We start from the raw sequence: 23,856 nt of genomic DNA, 5'->3' as shown, positions 1-23,856 counted from the left end.
TGCCCTTACAAGATTTTGTTCAAGGTGCTATGTATTACTCTGCTCAGTTATGCTACCTCAAGTTCCAATCTGTGAATATCATTCCTAACTTTTGGGATGTCACTTAAGCTTGCTCTTCCAAATGCTTCTGCTCTTTTTAAACGCTGTATGAATGGTGTTCATGAAGAAAAAGGTTTCTGTTTCCCTCCAGTCGAGAAAAGCACCGAGTTCTGAATGGAATTGAGAAGCAGCTGATCAGTTTTGGGCATGTGAGTCTGAGTAAAGAAACCGAGGTGGTTCTTCCCGCCCCCCTCCATTTCCTAAGTGTGGATTAAATCGCACTTTGTAAGTAAAGACGGTGTGAATGGTGTGCCAGGTCACATCCCGTCTGCCTCCTCGCAAGCAGTAACAATTTCTGAAAGATTTAGTGCATACATTAAGGGTTCATGGAAGCCGTCCAGCGCGCTTCTAACGGCTTGAATCTAATTAGTCATTCAAGATGTTTATTTTTAAAAAAGGTACAGAGAAACACGATAATTTTAGGATGCCGGTTCAGGAAAGGGATAGCGGGGGAAGGCGGGGAGGGGTGGTTCTCCCACGGAGGAGCTCTTCCCCAGGCGGATGGCGAGGTGGGGCGCGGGAAGCGCTCCCCGTGAGCGGGAAGTGATGCCCGCAGGCTGCTGTGGATGCGGCGATCCCCCGACGAACCCTGTCCGCCGGCGCTCGCTCGCACTTCGCCCCTGCGGCGCGGGAAGCCGCGCCCTCGGGACCAGGCGGCCCAGGGAGGCATCGCTCCCGGGGCTTCCTCAGGGTCGCTGCGGGATTAGCTCCGCGCCTGCCCTGCCCTGCCCTGCCGTGCCCGCAGCCCGCCCCGCCCCAACCGCTTAAGGCGGGCTCGGGGGCTCAGCTCCGGCTTAGCCCGGGGCTCCTGTCCCCGCGTCCCCTCGGGCACCGCTCCCCACCTGTCCGCGGGCGCTGCCCGTGACGTCATGGAAACACCCCCTTCCCCCTTCCCCGCCCCGCCGGCCGGGAAGGCGGCGGCGGCTCCGGGAGGCGGCGGGGCGGGGGCAGCGCAGGCTCCTCCCGTTGGCCGGCGCGGCCGTCAGTCGAGCGCGGCGGTCCCGCCGCCGGTCCCGCTCGTGGGTGTTCCCTGCCAGCCGGAGCGAGCGCTCAGCCCGGACCGGCCCTTTATGCAGGCTATCGCTCCTGCCAGGCTCCTTCCTTCCTCGCTCCTGCCTGCGGGGCGCCGCTGCCCGGGGGCCATGGCGGGGGCGCCCGGCGGGCCGTAGGTGTGGAGCTCAGGTGGGTGTCCGCCGTAGCGATGGGACGGGGCCGGCTGGCGGGGCGCAGCCCGGCGGAGCTGGCGGCGGTGGCCGCTTCCTTCGCTGGAGCGCTGCGGGACAAGGCGAGCCGGGGGGCGGCAGCCGGCGAACTCGGCACGCGAGAAAAGTGTCGCTTTGGCGCCCAGAAAGCGCCGTTCACGCCCGACTGGCAGCGAGGGCGCCCACGGCTGCCGGCCGGGGCGCGGGCGGGCGGCTGCTGCCGGTGCAGCGCCTTATCCCGCCGAGCCCCTCCAGCCTCCTCCTGCGGCACTCGGGGTCTCCGGCCGCGCTGTCACAGCCCCACGAGGCTGTTCCGGAGCGACAGCCAACTTAGACACCTTCCCTGCTCCGGGAGGGTGCTGCTTTTTTTGGAAGGGGTTTATCTTCCTGCCGGTGCGCTCCATGTGGCACCGAGACGGAGCGAATTCCAGGTGAGCCGGGACGCACCGGGCAGCCGCTGCCCCGGGGATGGGCTGGAGCAGCTCTCCCCGCGGCTACGGGCTCTGGGGAATCGCCCGGCAGCCGGCTGGCTGTGAAATCCGTGGAACTTCCGAAATCTCTACTCAATCTGTGGTTCTCTGTACTCATGTAAAATAAAGAAGAAAAAAATGCCACCATTATTATTATTTCTTGCCTCTATCTTAAATAGGTTAATTAAATCCAGCTTGTTCCTTGTTCCTAGGTTGATTTAATTTCCATTTGAGGACCAATTAGGCAATATGAGCTTTTAAATACTCCATTATTTGAAAACTGTTTGGTGTACAGTGCTTCACAGTTCAGAGACAGTGAAGTACTCTTCTTTGAGAGTGTTTCATTTTTACTAGGAGGATATCTAGAATAGCTAGAGAAAAGGGCATTTAATAAATGTAAGGTATTTTCTGCCATATGTTTTTGTCCTAGGCCGCTAATGATGGTAACCGTGTTTTTCTTTCTCTGTTTTCTTGAGAAGGGACAAAGGGAACAGTTGCTTCATTCCTTGACTTTCATCGATTAATCATAGAGTTCAGAGTGTTTCACTCATAGAGTTCAGAGTGTTTCACTCTACTTAATTTCAACAGAGCTTGTAAGTCCGGTTTGGGTATTTAAAGCGTGTGTTTTCATGGACATTTTCTGTAAAGCCCTGGGCAGGGATGGTTTTAACTTCCATGAGCTTTCTTTTTTTATTGTTTAAAATGCTTTTTAAAAGATATCTTTAAATAATACTCCCCAGTCTGCATTCCCAATACCATTGTGGCTTCAATTTCAAAGCAATAGCATTCACAAGTCTTGATTCTCTTTACTCTTATATTGCCTTCCCCACACGTTACATTAGGCCTACTTATGCCATCTCTTTTATAATTTTGTATACTGTCTGGGTTTGCATGCAGGAAAGGTGGGAGGGGACTTTTAGGTGTTGGAGATGTTCTCTGTGTGTGCACTGAACAGTTGTGGTTGTGCTGAAATTATTAGTGTGTTCACCGAGGACAGGAAATGATGGTAAGGCTCTGCTGGAGTCTGCCTGTTGCAACACTCTGTGTGTGGCTAGCTCATTCACGGTTGCAAATGTAAGTATACTGTATTTTATACAAAACCTTATTTGGGTTTTTTAAGTAGATGTGTGTACATTGTTGTAAAGAATTGGGTCTTGTTCAAACCACATCTATTATAAACAGATGCTTGTCAGCTTAATTCCTTTGTTTGTTGCATTCTCTAGATCTTGTTACATACTGAGGAGAAATAGAGTCAAACATGGCATTTCCCGGACCTTATGGTTTCTAATTGTAAAACTGAGTTTTCAGTTTCTACAAATGGTGCTATTAGCTACCAAATGAGAAGAGCCTCTCTATAGAAAAGTTAATTTGTATCTGAAGTGCTAATATGTTTTAAGTTTAAATTGGATTTGCTGCAAAGTGCCTTTCAAAGCCCTGCAGCGATGAACGAGGTAGCAGAATGAGTATGTCACTGTGCATGGGGTACTTTTACACGTCAGAAGCAGTGTACTATCTGTATCAGCATATTTTGATCTCATTAAATTTAATCTACTTTAGTACAGGTAAGATTTGACTTACCGAAGTAGCAAAGTTTTGCTGGTAAAAGGCTGCAGTATAGATACTGTGATACACTGCTACTAAGGTACCAAAGAAACTTCTAGGAGAATCTAATTGCTTTTTTTCTGTATCAAGTTTCAGATAATAGGATGCAGATACACCGAGGTCTGACAAACGACTCTCTGGACCGGGACTAATATGTTTCCAAATTTACCCTGCTCTGCTCTTTGAGATGCTGGATTTGCATGTCTGTCTTCTGCATTAGTGATTATGTTTAAACATTATACTTTGGGAGGCAGACACTGTTTTTAGGCTCCTGCAGCTGTCACTTGTGCAGCATCCTTGAAAGCTGTGCCTTGAAATACATATTTCATTGCTTAAGTTTCTCATTTATCTGAAGGACAAGGAGGTTTTGTGTATTGTAGTGTTCTGTTGTGGATGGGTACTTGTCTTTATTCTACTAACATAAAATGTATCTCCTCCATGTTAATTTCTAATTACCTTAGAAAGAGGTTTTCTGTCTGCCTTCAAGGTTGAGTGATGTGGGTATTGTTGCTAATGACTATGATAGCCTAGGTAAAGTTGTAGGCATAATAGCTAAGAAAAGCATAGCTCTGGGTCTGACCCTAGGAGGCAGGATATCTAACTCCTTTTTTAAATCTGCTTTAGCTTGTTACTCTACTTGTGCAGAGTTCTTGAAGATGCTTGTGGCTTTCACATAGGGTATATGTTCAGAAATAGATTCTATTATATATGAAGTTATGACATGAATGAACAGCGTTGGGGTTTTGGAACTCTGTCAGTATGAAGCTCATGCACATTGTTGCAAGTCACTTGAAACATTTAAAAATAAAGTTGCAGGCAGCCTCAGCTAGGGAAGAAAACTGAGAACTTGAACAAATTTTTTCTGATTTTCTGTGTTCAGGTGTTGCAACTGAGATAATTTTTAAATTATCAGAGCTGTTGTGGCTGCTGGGTTTGTTTGTTGGGGGAGGGGGGGAGGTTGATTTTGTTTTGTTTTTTTCTAAAATACAAATTCAATGGCAAGTCTGGTACCTGCTTTGCTACTAAAAGCAGCGAGGACTAGGAATGCCAAGTGAAACTGGGAAATGTACTTGGCCATTGCAGCTCGCCTCTACTGTCCTGCCTGTGTGTGTGCCTGACTCAGTGCAAGCTCCTTAGGATAGAAGTCACATGTTCGTGTGAGGCACTGAGCACAGCAGGGCCTAATCCTATTTCAGTGTCTGGGCACTCCATGATGTTAACCATGAAAGTAAAGAAATAGAGTCGAGCTGCTTTCAATCTGGCAGGTGCTGAGCAGTTTTTGCAATGTCTGTTTGCTATTTGCTAATGATTCTCAGTCTTTGAATGCAGGCTGTTCTAGACATGTCTCTTGAATTGTGGAAAATACGTACTGATAAGCAAGACTTGACAGGAATCCCTGTCATGTGCAACAGGAGGAACAAACAGAGAGAACTGACTTTCACTGACATCTAAGCCCTAAGCTTAGGGAGTACATTGAGAGTTGCTATGTGCATCTAGCTCTTAGAGATATCTCTAAACTAAATAATTGTACATCTGGCTGTGAGACAGACATCCTGACATAAAGATAGTGGCTGCCTAATAGCATCTGGTAAGTCACAGGAGAAAGGCTGCGGATAGGATGTTTTATGTGTCTCTGTTGTTTGTCAGTATTGTAACTGCTTAGACTGAATGTGAAAACTTGTCCTTTGAAGTCATTGAAAAGCATACTAGTCAAGCTCTGCATTCCTTGTGCAGCCATGAGGTGTGTGTATGTATCTGTAGGTTTAAGTTTGTAATTTTCAAGTCCAGTTGTTAAACTACAAGTACCTGAACTGAACATTTTCTCTCTAGTCTTTAAGTTGTGGGGGTTTAATACCTGAATCATATTTAGTTTGGCAAACACAGCTGCTGCCGTGTCAACACTTAATTATTTCCCTCTGAACATTTTCTTTGGCAATTATATTAATATGAGTGTGCAAACAAATGCACGAGCCCTTGCCTCTGCTTTCCAATGTAATGCATAGACTGAGAATTAATGACATTTTTCTTTTGATTCATTTTTACATATTAGCAACTTTTAACTGAATCTTCAATTCGGAATCTTCAGATTCTGCCTTCATGCTGGTTGAACTTAAACCTGAAAAGAATCACAGCAAAACCATGGTAGTATGTGGTGCTACAGTTGTCATGCAGCAGTTGTATGTAATTGCTATACATAGAAAAAAGACAGCAACAATACAAAGTAGTAAAGGTGAGAAACTCATCCTTGTTTATAAGTTTGTCTGTGTTTACTGTAGTGTATCTATTGAATTTCAGTAGTGACTTTTTTATTATCATTAGGGAAAAAAAAAAGTAGTATTGTGCTTTCTGGCCATTCTGTGTATCGTCTGATGAATGTTGTCAGGGTAAAAATCTGAAATATTTCCCTTACTGAATGTAGCCAATACTTTTCTCCCATCTTAGTTGCAGCCAATTCTTTTATTATTGCTAATGATGATACTGCAGAGTCTGTTATCATAACTGTATTCTACTATCTCTTGTGCCAGTCACTTAGGTCAATTTTAGGTCACTTCTCTCTTATCTGATGCCACTTACTCTCATGATTCTGGATGCTTTTCCTAGTCATAGTGAACACTTTTCTACTGTTCCAATTTTAGTCTGTTCCACTTTCATATAGTTGTTGGTGAAAATGAATGAAGCTTCTGGTGTACATGGTTCTGATCAGGAGCATCTGTGTGGATAAACTCCATTTGCCTCACATGTACACTCTGCCCAGAGAGTAGCTGAAACCCCTGAAGAGACAATTTCTGAACAGCCTGGCAATCAGGGAGAGCACCATGTGTGCCAGAGACTTTATCCTTCTCAGTGCACAAGCCCATCTGTGTCACTGTTAATTCTGCCTGTTACAGAAGGTCAAGTCCTGCCCTTCAAGTTTTCATGTGAGCAGGGTAGGATATAGGTCTCTGGTACTACTTTTTTCCATCTTGCCAGTCACATATGTTAAAAGCATTTTATTGCAATGTCTCCCTCTTCTCCAAGATAATTGCTTTGTCAGTGTGCCTAGAAAAATATCCTTGAGAATAGCCTTGAGGAGGGATAGAGTTATTTCATGCTCATAGTTGCTGAACTGAAATAAAAAATTCTTATTTTTACAGGACTTTCTCTGTCCTGTCTGCAGTGACAACATATGACTTCGAGACCAGTCTTGCTGAGTGTTTCTGTCAAAAAGGTTCTGGTGCTACCTCAGGCTGTGAGGCATAACTGTGGCATCTGCCCTGAATATGATGTGGAATGCATCTTGCTCATACTGGCAGCTGAGACTACATTGGCTATAACTGTGCTGCTAAAAAAGTAGTTTGTTTAATAGTCTGATAAAATATTGTATTCTGAAGGAGAGTGAACGATTCTATCATTTTACAATATCTCTTGCTTGTGACAAATATGAGTGCTGAGATTCCCTACAAAGCTTTGACAGCATAAAGTCTGAATTCAAGAGCAATTTATGATGGGAGGAAGGGAGGAAGTTTCACTATGAACGTGATTCACTGACAATCTTGTATACCTTAAAAAAGGAAACAGCAAGTGTCTGTTAATCTTCTGTGGTAGTGCTTGACTGATTTAAAATAACAACGTGTAAATCATCAGTAGCAACAGCGGTCCTGAAGACAGGCAAGTGATTCTGTGCACCTGGGAGCAGATGAAGCAGCCTCCAAAGGATGTGGGCTACTGAGTCTCTGCTAGTTCGAGATGACTGCGGTTAGGAGTTTGTGGTGGCTCTCTCAGGTTCACTCCCTGATACCTTGCTGCTTGCCAAAGGAAGGCAGGCTGGTACTTGCTGAGAAATGCCTTTCCACAATTTGGTAGCTGTGTGGGGTTTTCCCCCTCAACTGCATGTATCTGTGTCTGTACAGCATAGCAGCACGTGAGCTCTTAATTCATGGGAACTGTGCAACCATTTAGGTAGCAGGTCTATCTTTTTAGCAATGATTCACCACCTCCAAAGAAGGTAGGCCACCTAGAATGCGTCAGGCTGTTTGGAGCTGACATTTTTGCTGAAAGATTGAAGGTATTTGCTTAATAAATAGGCAATATTGGAATAAAGAAACCAAAGAAAATAAGGAAAAGGTATTAAAGGTATTAAAACTATGCCTGAAGAGAAGGCTTCTCCCTAACTTTTTTTTTTTTTGCTAATAAGAGTAATTAATAGGACTTTGTGGTCTACCCTGGGAACTTGTCAGAACTCCATCTTATTGTCTGTTACTGTTAAATAGGGTTAGCTGAATCATTCGGAGCAGCCATGTTCAGTTTCCTTAAAAGATTACATTCTGATAATGGCTTTGTCACTACTTAAGGTATGTGAGAGGACCAGAGACAATGGGCATTGAAACAGGGGAGGTTCCATCTGAGCATCATAAAGTTTTTCCCTCACTGAAAAGGAGGGTGACTGAGCACGTGCACAGGTTGCCCGGAGAAGATGCAGTCTCCCTCCTTGGAGATACTCAGAAGCATTCTGGATGTGATCCTGGCTAACCCATTTCAGGTGGTTCTGCTTGAGTGGGGGATTGGATCAGATACCCTCCAACTGAGGGGGTCCCTTCCATCTTGAACCATTCTGTGATAATGCTACTAGGGTATTTTGAAGTGTGGTGCAATTCTGCTCTTCAAAATCTTAGACAAATTAATTTTTAAAAGCCAGACAGAGTTTTGGTGTTTTCTCTGGTCTTGCCTTGGCCTTAAAGTCAATAAGCAACCTTGTGGTTGGGGTACAGATCATCTCTCATACAACAGGGTGCATCCATTGTTGGAGTAGGCTTCCTGTGGAGGATTGGTGATGTCTGTCTGAGACAATTTGAGTTTTAAAAAGATCTAGAGCTACTGGGGTTTTCTAATTTGCTTGATACTGAAGTCAAGTAACAGCAATACGTGTATGAAGAGAGGAGAATGTCGGCTAGATCTCATCCTGTTATTGAACTCTAGTAACAACCATGTTAGGAAAGAAGAGTTAATATTTCTTGTTTGCTTTCTGATTAAGGTCAAACAATGGAAGGAAAAGAATTTAGGTGTTGGTCTGCAGGATTTTGTCATGTCTTGGCAAGAAAGATAGTGGTTTTTAATATGTGAATTCAGTAGGTGTGCTCTTACTAGTGTCAACAAGTATTATTTAGTGAGTAGAATGATGGACAACAAAGATATATCATGAACCCTCAACAAAGATGTATCATGAACCCTCATCTGCCTACAACTGTGGTATCTATACCACTTCTAGGCTGAGAAAGCAGCAATCTGGGTTTAGATTCCAGGAAAATTTCTGTGCCAAAAATATCAAGCCAAACTATTATGATTGATTCTTGTCTTCCTTAACTGAATGGTACTGATATTGTTTTACTGAGTGACCTAACTAGGAAGTTAACAATTCATAGTTCTTACACTACTGCCACAGCTGCTGAAATTCAGGAAGTATAAAGCACATTCATTCTTTCCTGTTGTTTAAAAAGAAAAGAAAAGTTATATCAGTGAGTTCATTTGCAGATTTATTACTGTCTTTCAAATCTACCAATTTCAACTATAAGACATTAAACCTGAAGCACTCAAAATTATGATAACTTTATAAACCTTATAAAATTAAGGCTCACTTATTAAATATCTCCCAGTGCTTAGAGAGTATCAAATTGTTGAGGAAGGAGAACTTGCTGAGGTAGAGAAGTGCTACTGTGGATAAAGTAAATTCTTGCCTTTTAGCTGATATGTAGTTTGTTTTGTTGAAACAAGCTTTTTTAACATCCTATTTCTTAGAACAAGAATACAAATGCTTTGCTGAAATCATGTTATTTCACTTACTGAATAAATATGGAACTTCAAATTTGGAGATAAGAAGTTAGAATTTTCCACAGGATGGCTGAATCATAGTTTTCTCTCCACACATGGACACAACTTTACAGCTTATTTTCCTGTGTGTAATACTATATTGTACTTTACTACTTGAAGTTCAGTAGGATCAGTGCTTGCACTTGAAAATCAGCAGCAGAGGCATTGCCAGGATAACACTTTCACTGATGACACTTGCTGTTTGTTTGCTTGTTTTTGAAAGAAGGAAAAGGAAGTAATGTCAGGCTTTGACAAAATGGCATATTTGAGAAGTGTGGTTTATAAATTCTTTCTTTTTCCTTTTTTGCCAGAACACTTAAGTATGTAATATCACTTTCTTTTGCCATGTCATGTGTGTGCAATTGTTGGTATACTGAAGATCCCTTGCAGACAATATTGCTTTTTAAAAGATCCAGTTTCAAGTAATGGGACACCATTGAGTATTTTCAAGTGCATGCAAGTAATTGTTTTCACCAGAAAAGTTTTATAATCTGTTTTTAGTCCTAGTTGATTATTTTGATAAGCTGAGCAGGGAAAATGCAACTTCCCATTTATTTCTGGCTGTAGTGTTAGCCATCTCTGTTTTTAAAGAAGTGTTTTTCTTCATTTCATAGTAATTTGATGCTAGAACAGTGACTGTAGCTCAGAGACACCAAATGACTGTTTTCACTTTGGGAGATAACTTCCTATTTGAAGAGGCTTGGGAAATCTTGGCTTCTGGGGCACAGCTCAGCATTTGAAAACACTGGTGTTTTCCTAACCGTGGATGCCATTTCAGTCTTGGCATTCCAGACATGACAGGTCACATCAAACTACCAAACACTTCTTGTCAAGTGAGTTTGCATTATTTACTTTAATATGACTAGAATGCATGATTAGCATAAACACACCCTTATATTCAGTGCAGGATGAGAGTTGTTTGATTCTGGTTTCCTCAAATTTAAGTAGTAGTTCACTCTCCAGAGCCCTTCTACAAAAGGATCATCTTTGCTTGCTGTTATGTGAATTTTATGTTCTAAACTAAAAAGAAAAAATACTTTTTTAGACCATTAGAAGGATGCAATGCCTTTCTCACTATGATCTGTCTCCCAGCACTCACATCTTGCAGAACTAGCGTTCTTGAGGGATTTTCTTTCTTCATATCATTACTCAACAGTCTGCAAGTTCATTGTTACTTGATCTACCTTGTGGTGGCTTACTTAAGAAGAGAGATGGTATAGGCTGTGCATTTGTTGTACATTAATTTATTGATAAAATCATGTCTTATATTAGCCCAGCATAATGCACTTAAAGCTGAGAGGAACAGTGGTATTCAGTAATGGAACTAGGGATGAAGGGCAGGGAAACAGGATTTTCTATTTTTTCTTAAATATTAATTTACAAAACTTAAATTTTTCTCTTTTGGTTCTGATTTACTGACTGTTTTTTTTATTTCCTTGTGGGTTTTTTTGGCCCATGAAAACCATGAGGGTGTTTTGAGTAAATACCGCCAAGTCATCTTATGAAGCTGTTTTGCCCAGTCTTTGAATGCCACTGACACATTTGCATGCAAAAATGCTTTGTGAAATGTAGGAGGAGTGCAAAAAAAAACTGCAAGGCATAGATGGGTTAGATTTGTGCTTGGATTGACTTTGAAGAAGGGAATTGTTCTCATCTCCTACTTCCTCCTTGCATTGAAATTCTGAAGTGCTTGTTTCTCTGTGTCTGGGGACTGTAGTTGTCTTTGGAAAGGCAAGGACATGCAAAGCATTGACATCAAATCAAGAAGAAAATATGCGTAACTTTCATTGTCAGAATTGATGTAATTGAAGCCACCTATGACTGGTAGCCTAAACATAGATTCTAAAACATACCATTGATGCATTGATCTGCCACTTTAAAAAATTATATTCCTTAAAAAACCCCATAAAGACACACAAAAACTTTCCACAGAAGGAATAAATGTAAGCGGGTAAAGAGGAAGTAATTTCTTTTTATTAATGGAAACCTAAGAGTATTAAGGCAAGGTCAGTTTTCAGCCCAGATTAAATCAGCAATAATAACATTGGGAAGTGATATATAAAGACCTCCTTGCTGAAGGTGGCTGTACTGGCACATAATACAACTGGAAGGGAGTTTGTGGATTCTCATGTTCAGTATTTGTTGCAGTCAATGAATTTGTATATTCCTGTTTGCAAAGTTCCCAAGCATCATCTTAAAGTAGTCAAAGCTTGTTTCATTAACAAATTATTTGAAAGTAGTCAAAGCTTGTCTCATTAACAAATTATTTCAAAGCTTACATGTTTGGACTAAAATTTTATTCCAGGATTCTGGCTAAAAGTACCCACAACCAGCTTCTATGTCCAGTTGGATAAAGTTGATATTTTCTCTCAATATTTATAGGCGCATTTGCACCCTTTGTAAAGCGGTTTTCACTCTGTGTAGGGGAGACTCTCTTTCCCCCAGTCAGTTTAGGAGACTTGCATTTAGACTTGAAGAGATGCAGGGAATCTTGTGATATGGCTGATTAGGTATGCTCACGGTACTCATTTCAGAACAATATTATGCTGTCAATCTTCCTTGCATAAACTTACATATATCTCACCTGTGTCTTAGGTGCTATTTTTAAATTTTCTGACCAGATTAGATACTGGCAGTGCCTTTTTTTGATGCTTCCCTACATGGCTCTGTAGGAAATGCCTGAATTTATGTAATGGATAGCTCTTTTCTCTTTTCATACCTTCATTAATTTGTTAATGAGTTGATCAGGCATGTATTCCATGCATGTGAGTGCCTTCCTCTCCTTAGTCAGTTCCCACTGTCTCAGCAGAACTTGTGCTTGGCTTATTCCTTGGACCCTGACCTTGCCTCCAGGGCTGATAAACTGCATTCCCTGACACTGCTTCTGTTCATGTGGCTCCTCTCACCTGGTGTCCTAGTTGTTCAGTGCATCAGATGTGCCTCTATACCTTTTGTCAGCAGCAATTTTTAGTACACACTTCAATTCCCTTGCCAGTAGTAGGACTATTAAATAAAACTAGCTCAAAGATAATTCTTGGCAACTTCTTCTGGTGATCCGTGTCCAGCCTGATAATATTTTATTGTCTGTGGCCAGTCAATCACTTTGCAATTCTTCTACCAAATAAGATCATTACCAACTTTTTTAAATGCAGTTGTTGTTGAGTCCAGATGTGATCTAAGTTTTCTCCTGTCTGTTTTTAATTTTTTGTAAAATGTTACACTGTTACTATTGACTACATGGTACTGTTTGTAGTAGAGATGATGTCTTTTTACTTTTGTACCCTCAGTTTCAACTCTAAAGACAGGTATTCTGTTTGTTGTCCTGCCACCAGAGAATATCTCCAGCTGGGGTTTTTTGTCTTCTTTAGAAATACAGATTGTAGGTTTTAAATTATTTTATTGGCTCGAGGTGAAATAGACACAAAAGCTTGAGAATATATCAGAGTTTTATTTGCAACTCTATGTACAATTTAATCTGATTTTTTTTTTCCACACATGTCCAGGAAGATGTTACTTTTAATTTCATTCTGGTTTTCATAATTTCCAGGTCTTTTTCATAGTTGACATCCTATATTTATTTCTTTACTAAGAAATTTTCACTTCCAGGTTACTACTTTCCATAGTTTCTATAAGGTGTTGAAGAATTTAGTTTCTAATATCTTTTAAATCAAAAATTTTTTAAGCTATACCTTTATTCCTGTACTTTAACATCTGAGGTGCAACTTCTTTAATCAACTTGTTCTCTGCCTTTTTGGGAGCTGTGGTGAAATGCTTATCTAGTTGGGGCTATTTCATCTTTCAAGTTGTCTACTCCATGCTGCATCCCATGAGGCATTTCCAGATTTGTTTATGCATATTTAATGAAGCAGCAACTCCGCGTTTTCAGTTTACAGAGACTGAACTCCTCAATCCTGAACTCTACATGACTGCTAAAACTTCATATGGGTCAGAAGTTAATCTCTTCTAATGCCCAACTCACTTGGGTATTATTCATTCTAATAAAACGAAGTCTGTAGCAATGCTGTTTTCTTTGAATCTACTGCAGACTCTGAGCAAGGCTGTCCTTTTTAAGTGCAGTTGGTTTTGGTTTGATGTTTTTTGTTTTATTTTTACACAGATTGTGTAAGTTCTTTTGCAATGGTGTGTTTGGGGTGTTTTTTTTTTTTAATCTATCACAATATTAAGTGGTGTATATTTGAACACCCTCTATCTCTATGAGCTTTTTTTGAATAGCATGTGCATTTCATTATGTTTTGGCCACCAAGATGCTGTTGTCCCTATGATATTTTATCTTGTATTTAATTCAGATGCATTAGTTTTGTAGTGGAGACCTCTTTTTTGTAAGTACACAAATGCTTTAGAGTGTTCCATCTCGTCACGCCTGTTTACCTGAGCAGACTACTTGTGTGCCTGAACCCTGTTCTAATCTGTGCGAGGACTTTCAGCCCTTTATCAAACAATCAGAGATAAGAGTCCTTCTTGGTCACATTCTCATTTTCCTTTACTTGTGCATCGAGGTTGCATGTGGAGGTTGTCCCAACAACTCTCACTTCTCACTTTCATCTGTAACTCCCTCCTTGGGTGTGTCACCTTGTCCTTCATGGTCAGTGTCCTTGTCTCATAATTGAGAGTCCTTGAGCAGGAGAGTCCTGCTGAGTGACTCTGAAATGCTGTAATGTCCCACCCATCTTTCTCTCTGCTCATTATTTTAATGCCTCTTTATCAAGTCACTTGAGATATAGCTGGATCAATTGTTTGAAGTCGTGCTATATAAATAATCTCTAGAGTCTGTCCCCCCTCCTTAAGTAACCTTGTACACCCAGATAGAATATATCTTTGAATCAGCAGGGAAATACATAAAGAGCAAGGGAGAAGGTGAAAACCAATATATGTGAAACTGTTCACTTAAATGTGACTTTTTATATTTTATACACATTAAAAAAGCCTCATGTTGCATTTGAGTATAAATAATTAACTGAAAATTATTATATGTAATTTTCTTTCAGTCACAAATACAGTAGTAGCTGTTGCCAAGGTTTATCAGCAGCTACTGCTACAGCTAAGGCAAATTTGCAGGTCATCAGATGTAGCGGAAAACATCTGGTAAATAAATAGATTCTAGAATTTGTTGACATCTTGACTGGTCACATCTGTTTGATTTTTTTTTTTTCTTTTTTTGTTCAAGAAAATGTTTCTGAATAAACTTACTGTGGATTAGGTTGAAGCTTCTGCAGGATGGTATTTATTTGTTCTGGTGGATGTCATATATTTACTCTGATGGATCTTGTTGTTTTATCATAATTGCTTTTAAATTAATGCTTTCATGACAGTTTTGTGAATATTTAGGCTGCTATTGTCCTGACCTGAGGCTGATAATGCCTTTTTTTTTTTTTTTTTTTTTTTTTTTTTTGTGGCTTTTTTATACACACATGACTCTTAAGAGGGGAAGGAGTTACACTGTAGATGTTCCAATTTTGGAGAGAAGAGCAAAGTCTCTTCAGTATTACAGATGACGAGGAAACAAATTACCTTTTTCTGGTATCTTTTCTATCCTGCTAATCCCCAGATCCAGATTTAGAAGCATTGTGTGTCTGTCCACCGTAGCTGCATGCTTTCTTTCTGGTCTGATGCTGCAGTTGCGTTGGCTGATCTCCACTGTTCTCCCTCCTTTCGTTCGCGTGGGTTTGTCGCTTCTTTTCTCAAAAGGCAGCCTGTGGTGTGTCCCTGCTCACTGCACCTCACATGGTGGTTTAAGAGGTGGGGGGAGGCTGTTTGGTGCTCAGGGCTTGTCAGCCCTGGCTGACAGGCTGCCTGCCCTGCCTCTGTCTGGTTGGTGCTGCCTGGGAGCAGAACAGCTCAGCTTGGAAGAGCCCCATGGAGTTCTGGGGCACTGAGCTCTGATTCATGGCAGCTAACACATAGCTGTAAGACTATATTCATCCACAGTACATGCATGATGTTTTGTACACTTTGCAGGTTTTTTTAAGCTTCATTTGTTCCAAATAGTCTGTTGTGGCCGGCAGAATTTTAAAATAAAAGCGTGTTCTGTAAGAGTAACCAGATCTAGTATACAAAGTGCCTCCAGTACTCTTCCCTATTTTTGATGTTATTTATCCACACTTTAATTTCTTACTTCAGAAAGAAAAATCTTAATGGGAATGAGTGTCATGATTCTGTGCTTTACCAGAAGTTGGTAAATGAAGCCTGCACCTGCACTGACAGTAGGGAGCCTTTCTGTTCTGGGGCAGCTCAGCTAGCAGTAGAACACAGATGTCCCAATGCAGAACAGTGTCACGGAGGCAACGTGTCAGGAGGCTTGCTTTAAAACCTCTCTTAAACATCAAACAGACATAGTTCCTTTGACCTGTTCTATTCAGCCTGGTCTGCACCTCAGAAATGGTAGGTCAGAGGGCAGAAAATCACTGGCAATACTACCTTTGGTCTTGTTCAGTGTAGTAGGTCCTTCTTGGCAGCCCTCCAGGCAGTGTTTCAAAAGTGCTTGCACAGCTCTAACAGAGGCAATCCTGGACTTTTACAGCTGAAGTGAAGGGCCAGGTAATGTGGCATTTGGTGATTCATATGGTCTGGTAAATATGTTCTTTTCCATAAGTAGCATTATTCTTCTTTTCCCCACTCAGTAAAGGAGAAGGAGATGGATGAAACCAGAGAGAAAATAGTAAGATGGTCAGATGATGGTTTGGAGGGGAGAGAACAAAGTTTGGAGTTCTGGCCTGAGGGGAAGTGGGAAGACTTGTCATTGCAGCAGTGGTTACTTTTAATTTAATTCCATGGACTGTAGAAAAACTGTGAGTGCTTTAATTACATAATGACCTTTAAAATGAAGGTGAACAGAAATGCTGAATTCATAGAACACATTTCTAGCTGTCAGCCAAATTTTCTGAGTGAAACCCGTTATCAGCTCAGAGAGGGGAAAATGAAGCTTGCTACATGGAACTTTTCATTACGTTTTTTGAGATCCTTATTGGGTATTAGAAGGCAGAAGAGAGAATTTGTTTCATGCCTTTATCAGAGTGCTGCAGTCTCAGCTGTTCCAGAAGATTTTGGACCCTCTCATGTAAGTTGTGCCAATACAGTGGCTTCAGGGAAGGGACAGGCTGTATATGAGTGTGTAGCCTTGCTCCTCTTCCTGCCCCACGGTGCCCAGAGAGGTGTCACAGGAAGATGTGTATGGGCACCATGGCATCTTGCTGGCAAAGACATCATCTTTGACTGGAAGCACAGGGCAAGCAAGATTTACAGCCTGCTAATAAAGCAGCAAAATGGCTTAATTTGAAAAGGTATGCATGCTTCCATCACCTGCTGTAACTGGAACCAGAGTGGTGGAACAGGGAAACATTTGGTCTCCTGAAAAACAGGAGTTCTGAATGAGTGTTGGAGTCTAATGTAATCATCTTAATGGCTTGCTTCCTGCTTCGCTGTGGTAACATGCCACTGTGTATGCCTGTGTGCTTTTTCTAATGAGAAGATTTTTCCCTCCTTGAAAGACAGAAAAGCTGAGGGGGAGCTATTAAATTCTGAATGCTATATTTAGCTGGGAGCAATTAAAGCTAGCACTGTATAATGACACTTGAGACTAGCTTATCCATCAGGCAAACAGTAAAATTTTAATGTTTGGTTCCAATCAGACTTGGCATTACTGTTAACTTTTGCTTACATTCATTAAATTATGCATTTTAGAAGATATGTCTGGTGCAGGTTGTTTTGGAGAAGTTACTTGCTTTCTTACTGTTCCTACTTTGTTCCTACTTCCATTTTCAGTGTAAAGCCCCACAGTCCCATGTTGCTTTTGAAAGAGGAGGTTCTGCTCTATCCTCCAGTCAGCAGATGCCTGGTTTGCTCTTTTCATATCTTTGTGCTTGCAGCATGTTGGTGCAGTGAAATGACTCTGCAAACACTATGGCTAAAATTTGGCTTTTTCCCTCTTTAGCTATTAATGGAATTAATTTTCCACTCTGATTTCTCTCTGTAGTTATGTTGCTACCAGATTTAGTAGAACTTGCCGTGGGGATAAATGGCTAACTTTGAGAGGGGAGAGTTGTCTGATTCCTCCCCAAGGGCCCAGTTCTGCTTGATGCAGACTTACATCAAATTGCAGTCTATTGCCAGATTGAGTCTTTGTTGCACTCCTGGTAGGCTCTTCTGGAAATAGTTAGAAATATGTAGTTTCCTTAGGACTAATACAGTACAAACCAGCTTAATTAATTGCTGTAGATTTGTTAAAAGGTCACTTATTGCATGTTCATTCTTTTTTTCCCTTGGGTACTGAATAATTAATTTTCTCCATTCTGCATTAAATGAGCATCCCTCTATGATGCTCACATGATCTGTTGTTGTCCACTGCAAGACATGTTTATTGCTCAGTTTGTCCTTCTATTCAGTGCATCAGGCTATAGAGTTTTTCTGGTCTAATATTCTTGAGTATGTCTATGCAACTATTTTATTGCACAGACACATAAAAAGTTAAAAATCTATCATCAGTGCCGTTAAGCTGATCTGGATTTCCCAGATGATTTTAGAAATTGTGTACCTGTGTTGCATAATATTCAGAAACAAAATCTGTTGATTGCTTCTTTATGCTCACTGATCAAAAGAGATCTCTTGAGTACAGTGGTCTGGGGACCAAGGGGGAGAATGGAGCTTTTTTTGGACCAGAAAACTGTGAGGGAAATTTCATTTTGGAAGAAGGAAAACTTGATGTCTATGCAAAAACGTGGAAAGATTGTGCAACAGCAAAAACATCACTTGGCTTTATGGGGTGACTAAGTGATTGATACAAGCCTTGGCTTCCTGAAATGCTGATGGCCTAAAGTGCCCAGTGAAGGATGCATAGGCTGTGTCTCCTTATATCTGTCACTTTCCTTTAGGGTCCTTCTAAGACCCCTCTAGGGTCCCTGTTACTTCAATATCATATGTAATATAGCCTAGGGTATATATATATATCTCCAATAATATGTAATATATCCTAGTAACTAACATAGTTCTTTGTAATTTATATCAGATCATTTTCCCCCTGTTTTTCTTACGGTGTTCATGCAAATAGCACAGAGAATTAAAGGCACAAATTTTTCAGATGTAGCTTGTTGGAGTTTTTTTTTTTTTTTGAAGGCTTTTTATAAGGTTATTCTGTTGCCTTAACTATGAGAAGTTTTTAATATATGGTTAGTTGGAAGTTTCAAATGTAAAACAGCTTAATTTTTGAGTTACTGGGAAAAATGCCAGCCATAGATTCAGGAAAGTCTGAGTAATAAAATCATAAAGCTGGTTCATCACTCAAATATGTTGTTATTTCAGCTGCCTCTGCCCACTGCATGTTCCTACAGGCTAAAAATGTCAATAGGCTCTTATATTAATAGCTATTTTAGGACTCTAATCTTAAAAGGCAGTACAATGAAAGAACCTTAGATTAATCAAAAATATCAAAGTTAACACATCAAGTGTTCTTTCTTACTCTAGTTTAAAAAACTTCCACCCTTAATACTTAGATGATTAAAAGTACACATGTTCATGTATTGAATTATCCTAAAATTAAATCACAGATGTTTAAACTACAAACCAGATGGGGACAGTGGCATTTTTAGGATTGATATAGAAGAAGCAAGAAATTGAGTGTAAATGTGAAATTAGGAGATATTAAATGTAGACAGCTGATAGGAGAAGGCAAAAGTATAGCTCAAAACTCTGAGTTGAAAACAGGGAAAAGCATTTCCTTTTTCCTTGGTAAATATGGTAAGACTGTAAGAATAATATTAAATAAGGGCAGTAATGTTAATTCAAGAAATACAGAAGAATTTAATTTCACTACTGAATTAAAGCTGTAGTCTATGACAGCATGTAGATGTAATAACTAAGAAAGAGTTAAATTGTAACAGTAATCTAAATTCAAAACTGTTATCACAAGTAATTTGAAGAATTCTCTGTTTCTCATATTGGTTTTGAAGAAAGATCAGGAAAGCCTCAGCATCAGAAAAAGCTTAACAATGTGCTAGTTTTTATGAACAGTATGTGGTAGTCAGACACTGGTTTGTCTGGGGCTGATTGATTGCAGACTTTTGGAAAATTTATCATCAAGATGATATGGGAACTGACTCGGGGCAATAGAAATTCAAATCTAATAATTGGAATGAAGGACCATGTAGCCCATGAATATAAAGGCAGACTAAACCATTGTTCCTTTTTAGCTCAAATGGAGCATGTTAAACTTTGTCATAATTTCTTTTTGGTAGTGTTCACACTGTACAGAAAAGTCTTGCAGGCTGCTAAAACTGTAAAATTGGATGGTCTTCAAAAAAGTGCATTTGACTTAACATCAAAGCCCTGTGTTAGTTGCTTCAAAGCAATGGCTGAATAATGTTACAAGTTTGTCAAAGAGTAGTACCCCGGCATCTATTTCTGTTCAGGATTCTTCTTTCTTGTTTTTGTGCTGACAAGATGTTTGGGTGGGTTCCCCACTGCCTCAGTAGAATTACACACTTGTGCAGAGTTCTGGATCTTTGGAGCAAGAAGGGTTTCTGTTACAAAATGCATTGCTCTCACAGTGCATTAGCAGACTAAAACTCAAGTTGCTTAGTTGTATGGGAGAATGTGGCTAACCTGAATTTTTAATGCATATCTTTCAGAAAAAAAAAATGTCAGCTGTAGATGCTGTATTTCAGGGAAATATTTTGGGAGCAGAGAATGCACAAAAATCAAGGCAGAAAATTTTTCAGATATTCATATATTCTAGTTGTTACTTCCCTTGTGCTTCTCAGGTATGAAAGGATAATGCAGCAGGAAGTTTTATTTCTCCTCTGATTTTTTTGTTTGTTTTTCAGATCCAACACAGGACTCATGTGAGCTTGCACATCTTGCCTAATGGAATAGCTCATACTTTCACTTCTACTTCTGTAAGAGAAGAGATTTGGATTCTTCCTGGTGGCAGTGATCCTACCCACTCACTGTAAGTCAGTCATCCTTCTCTCACAGCTGTGTTGCTGTCCTTCTAGGAAAGCAGAGATTAAATTGGTGTGGAGCCTGTTTTAGCCTAGAGAGCGCATGATCAAAGAAGCTGTGTAAGAAGCTTCCTGCTATGAAGAATCACTCAGTCAATGGAGAATGGGAGAGGTCTACAGTATAGCTGAGAAGGGGCACAGTTCAGTCCCCTTTTGGGATAAGACATGGTGCTTAATTAGATGTCTAGAAGAATAGAAGGAAGTAATGAAGAAATAGAATAGGTAAACCTGAAGTTGTGCTAATGTAACATTTTATTCTGCTGAGATAAGGGTAATTTTTCAAAAATACCTCAAAGCTGTGTTGCTTTTGAGGGAAATGGGGGGAAAAATACCATTTATTGGGTTGTACTGTGTTTAGGTTCCCTTCAGTCTAAGGCTTTGGGCTTTCCACTGCTCACCCTCTGAGTCAGGAAGGGAGACTCTCACCCATTGCACCATTGGACTATGTGGTTTGTGTTTCATTCTGAAATGTTCTCTCTAGACTGCAGCCAAGTATAGGATTTGGGCAAGGTTGAGATTGTGTTATTGGTGACATTGAAAAGCTTCTTGTCCTGCTGGTGGTTTTTTTTTTGCCCGAGTGTTCACTAATTGTGGGATTTAGCATTGGGAGAAAATTCTGTCCTGAGTCATATTTCCAGTAATGGCATTTGTGGCATTTTATCTTCTCTAATAGTATGTAAATGTAGTCACAATGCATTCTGAATACTTAACAATTTCTCTTTTGGTGTAGGAATGTTAATAATGTATTTTAACTTTCTAGCTAGCTGCTTGTGCTGCATTTAAACTTTTAATGTTTGTATTTGTGCGTGTGTGTATAAATATATATATATTCTTGTCCTTTTAAACCTGTAGGGACTAGATTAGTATTTTAAGATTAGTATTCTAGAGCACATAAGCTGGTTAGGATGTTTTAGGCCTTATAGGCATGTAATTTACATGTTTGATTGTAGTTTTGGAAGGCTGGGTGTTCTGAACTTTGCAGTTCTTACAGTCCAGTGTATAAATTTATGTTTTTAAAGTCTGTCTTGATTGACTTACATGGATCTTATACTTGTAAACCAGAATAGAGAACTGCTGTTTGCACTAATTTCTTATTGTACTTGCATCTGTATCTGGGTAGGCTTAATCACTGCTTTAAACTTGGTGAATTTTTAGGCTGAATCTCTGTTTCTCTTGTGAGCATGTAAAAGGTATCACTAGCTCTGTGATGCCCAGTAGGAACTTGCTTTCCTCTGGAAAGCTGGAGATGAGTCATGAGAACTGAAGATTGTAGCAGGCACAAGGACTGAATCTTTGCTAGGTGTGACTGCTGTAAAGCACATTAAAAACCACATATGTTTTCAGCTTCTCTAAATTAGAAGCTGTAAAGGTGTCAGTGGAGGAGAGCAAGGAGTGGAAATACTTTCACTTGGTTATTTCTGTTGGTAGGTACTGCTATACTGCTCCAATGGGAGGTGCCCACTTGCTGTAGGATCCTTTTACCTATGAAGATAGTGGAGTTTATCAACACTATTACAAAACAGCCTGCTGATAAAGTTGGGAAGTTTTATGTTTAAGTAGCAAACCAAAGTTTTTTGATTGCCTAATGACTTTCAAAACATTTCTGTACAAGGCAGAAATGAACACAGACCTGCCCCACCCCAGTGTAAACTTGTGGCAATTTTATTTACAGAGGGGGCTCCTGTGGAGCAAATAGGTTTGTGACTTCACATGGAGTCATGCAGGAAATCTGTGAAAAAGTCTGGTCAAGACCTTATCTGCTTGTCCTAATCTTTTTAGTGTTCACCCCTGGAAGGCAACTTTGATAGCAAGGGTGGTAGATTTATAGGAATACAGAGCTGACAGCATTTGAACAGTTACAAAGAGGGAATTTTTCATTGCTCCTCTAACAGCGGCAGCAGAAGACTGAAATGAGAATTAGGATTTACCTTAACAGTAATACTTCCATTTTCATACTGATGCAATACAATCCTGTTGGTATATGTTCTCAGAATGCATTAATACTTTGTAACACCCTGGTTTTTTGAGATACATTAAATCTCACATTAACACACGGAATAACTTCACTAAATATATCTGTATCTTTTGAAAAAGGAAAGAAACAGTAGCTGGTGCTCAAAGTGAATTTACCTTTAAGTGGCTATCTTAAATTCATTTTTACAAGCTTGAAAATTGAATCTATGGCTGTTACAGAAGCAACTTCCATATGTCACTGAGCCTTTAGGAGAATTCTTTACTGCTCTCTTGAATGTAGGAAAATGCAGTGAAAGAAGTGATCCTCAGTCTATGTACATTCTTTTATGAGAAATTTCATGGAAACCTTGTGTATTCTGGTCTTTGTTGGTATTTTCTGTTAGTTTTGCCAACCTAAAATTCCAAGCTGAGTTCTTTGGTACAAGTATTTTGTAAATTGGCTATTTGGTTTTATCTTACTTGTTAAAAGTATTTAATTTTACTTTTTAAGCTGAATATTAGCAACTCAATGCTGTCTGCCAGCTCTTTACTAATAGGGTTATATGAAAAATTGTTCATACAGAACAAAATTCTGTATTAAAATATGTCATTTATTACTTCCTCTGAAGGAAAAAGAGGCCAAATCTTTGCATGCATATGCTTGTGAATGCAAAAATAACAAATGTAAAACCTCAGATTTTGTGTACAAGCTCAGGACTATACATTTAAGCCACTTCCCTCAGATGTGTTTCTTTTTGAATTAGCTATGAAATATTTGTACTAACTTGTCCAGTGAATAGTAGCATAGGTAAACCCCCTGGAAAAAAAAAAAAAAAAAGTGAAGAAGGGAAGGAAAAAGCTGTTTGTTAACTTCTTGTCTTGCTAGTTGCTATTGAAACAAATTCATGTTGTTATTTAAGAATGAAACAGTTATATCTGAGTATCATCTGTGGTTGGGAGGGGTGAATAAGCAGGTGACCAACCTAATGTATCTTTTCATTTTAGCCATAGATATTTTGATCTAAAACAGAAAACACCTGCTTAGACAGAGGAACTGCTTGAATCAAGCAGACTGCTGATTTTATGTGATCTCAGAATAAAGTCATTTTTAGGACTTGTTTCAGTAGAAAATAAGTGTTTGTGAAATTACGGAAAGGTGGATGAAATATACATCACAGTTTCATTAATACAGCAGGATATTATTTGTCATTTAAATTAATCTCTTAGGGCAAATTGTTGCTTGTAAATGCTGAATGTGTTGGGCTGATGTTTGGCTTGAGGTTGTGTGACAAGGTTGTGAACTCTTCAGCCCTGTGGTGCCAAGGTGACAGACCATTCTCCCTGGATTAAGGGCAGAGTATGCCACACACATGAAAATTCAGGTCTTTTTAATAGTTACTGCTTCCTACTTTGGCAGAGACTATGAACTTTAAGTGCTTAAATAGCTAATTAGCATAGCCAAAAGTAACTTAGGAGATCATGAGTCTTGTCTCCTGTTATGGAAACTTTAGATTCCTTAAGCTTAAATGCAGAGAAAAGTAGCAACTACTGTGTGTCTGGATGTTCCAGAGACAATCAGCTGGGTCACCCTTCCCATTTTAGCAATGGGTACAAGTTGCTTTCTTACTGACGTTACAGTGAGGATTTTATGAAGTGAGACTCTGCATTTTGCTTGCA

General features: G+C 40.1%; 1 protein-coding gene across 2 annotated transcripts in view; it reads left to right on the top strand.

Moving 5' to 3' along the window:
* Positions 1-1,158: 1,158 nt before the first annotated feature.
* Positions 1,159-23,856, top strand: part of OSBPL3 (oxysterol binding protein like 3) — an 86,414-nt gene continuing 63,716 nt past the window's right edge. For both annotated transcript variants that reach the window (XM_053950958.1, XM_053950949.1), the window contains exons 1-2: positions 1,159-1,281; positions 20,050-20,174. The gene's annotated coding sequence lies outside the window, so the exon portion shown is untranslated. The remainder of the gene's footprint in view (positions 1,282-20,049; positions 20,175-23,856) is intronic.

This window comes from Vidua chalybeata, chromosome 1, assembly GCF_026979565.1.
Source record: "Vidua chalybeata isolate OUT-0048 chromosome 1, bVidCha1 merged haplotype, whole genome shotgun sequence".
NCBI classification, from domain to species: domain Eukaryota; kingdom Metazoa; phylum Chordata; class Aves; order Passeriformes; family Viduidae; genus Vidua; species Vidua chalybeata.
This window is presented reverse-complemented; position numbering and strand designations above follow the sequence as displayed.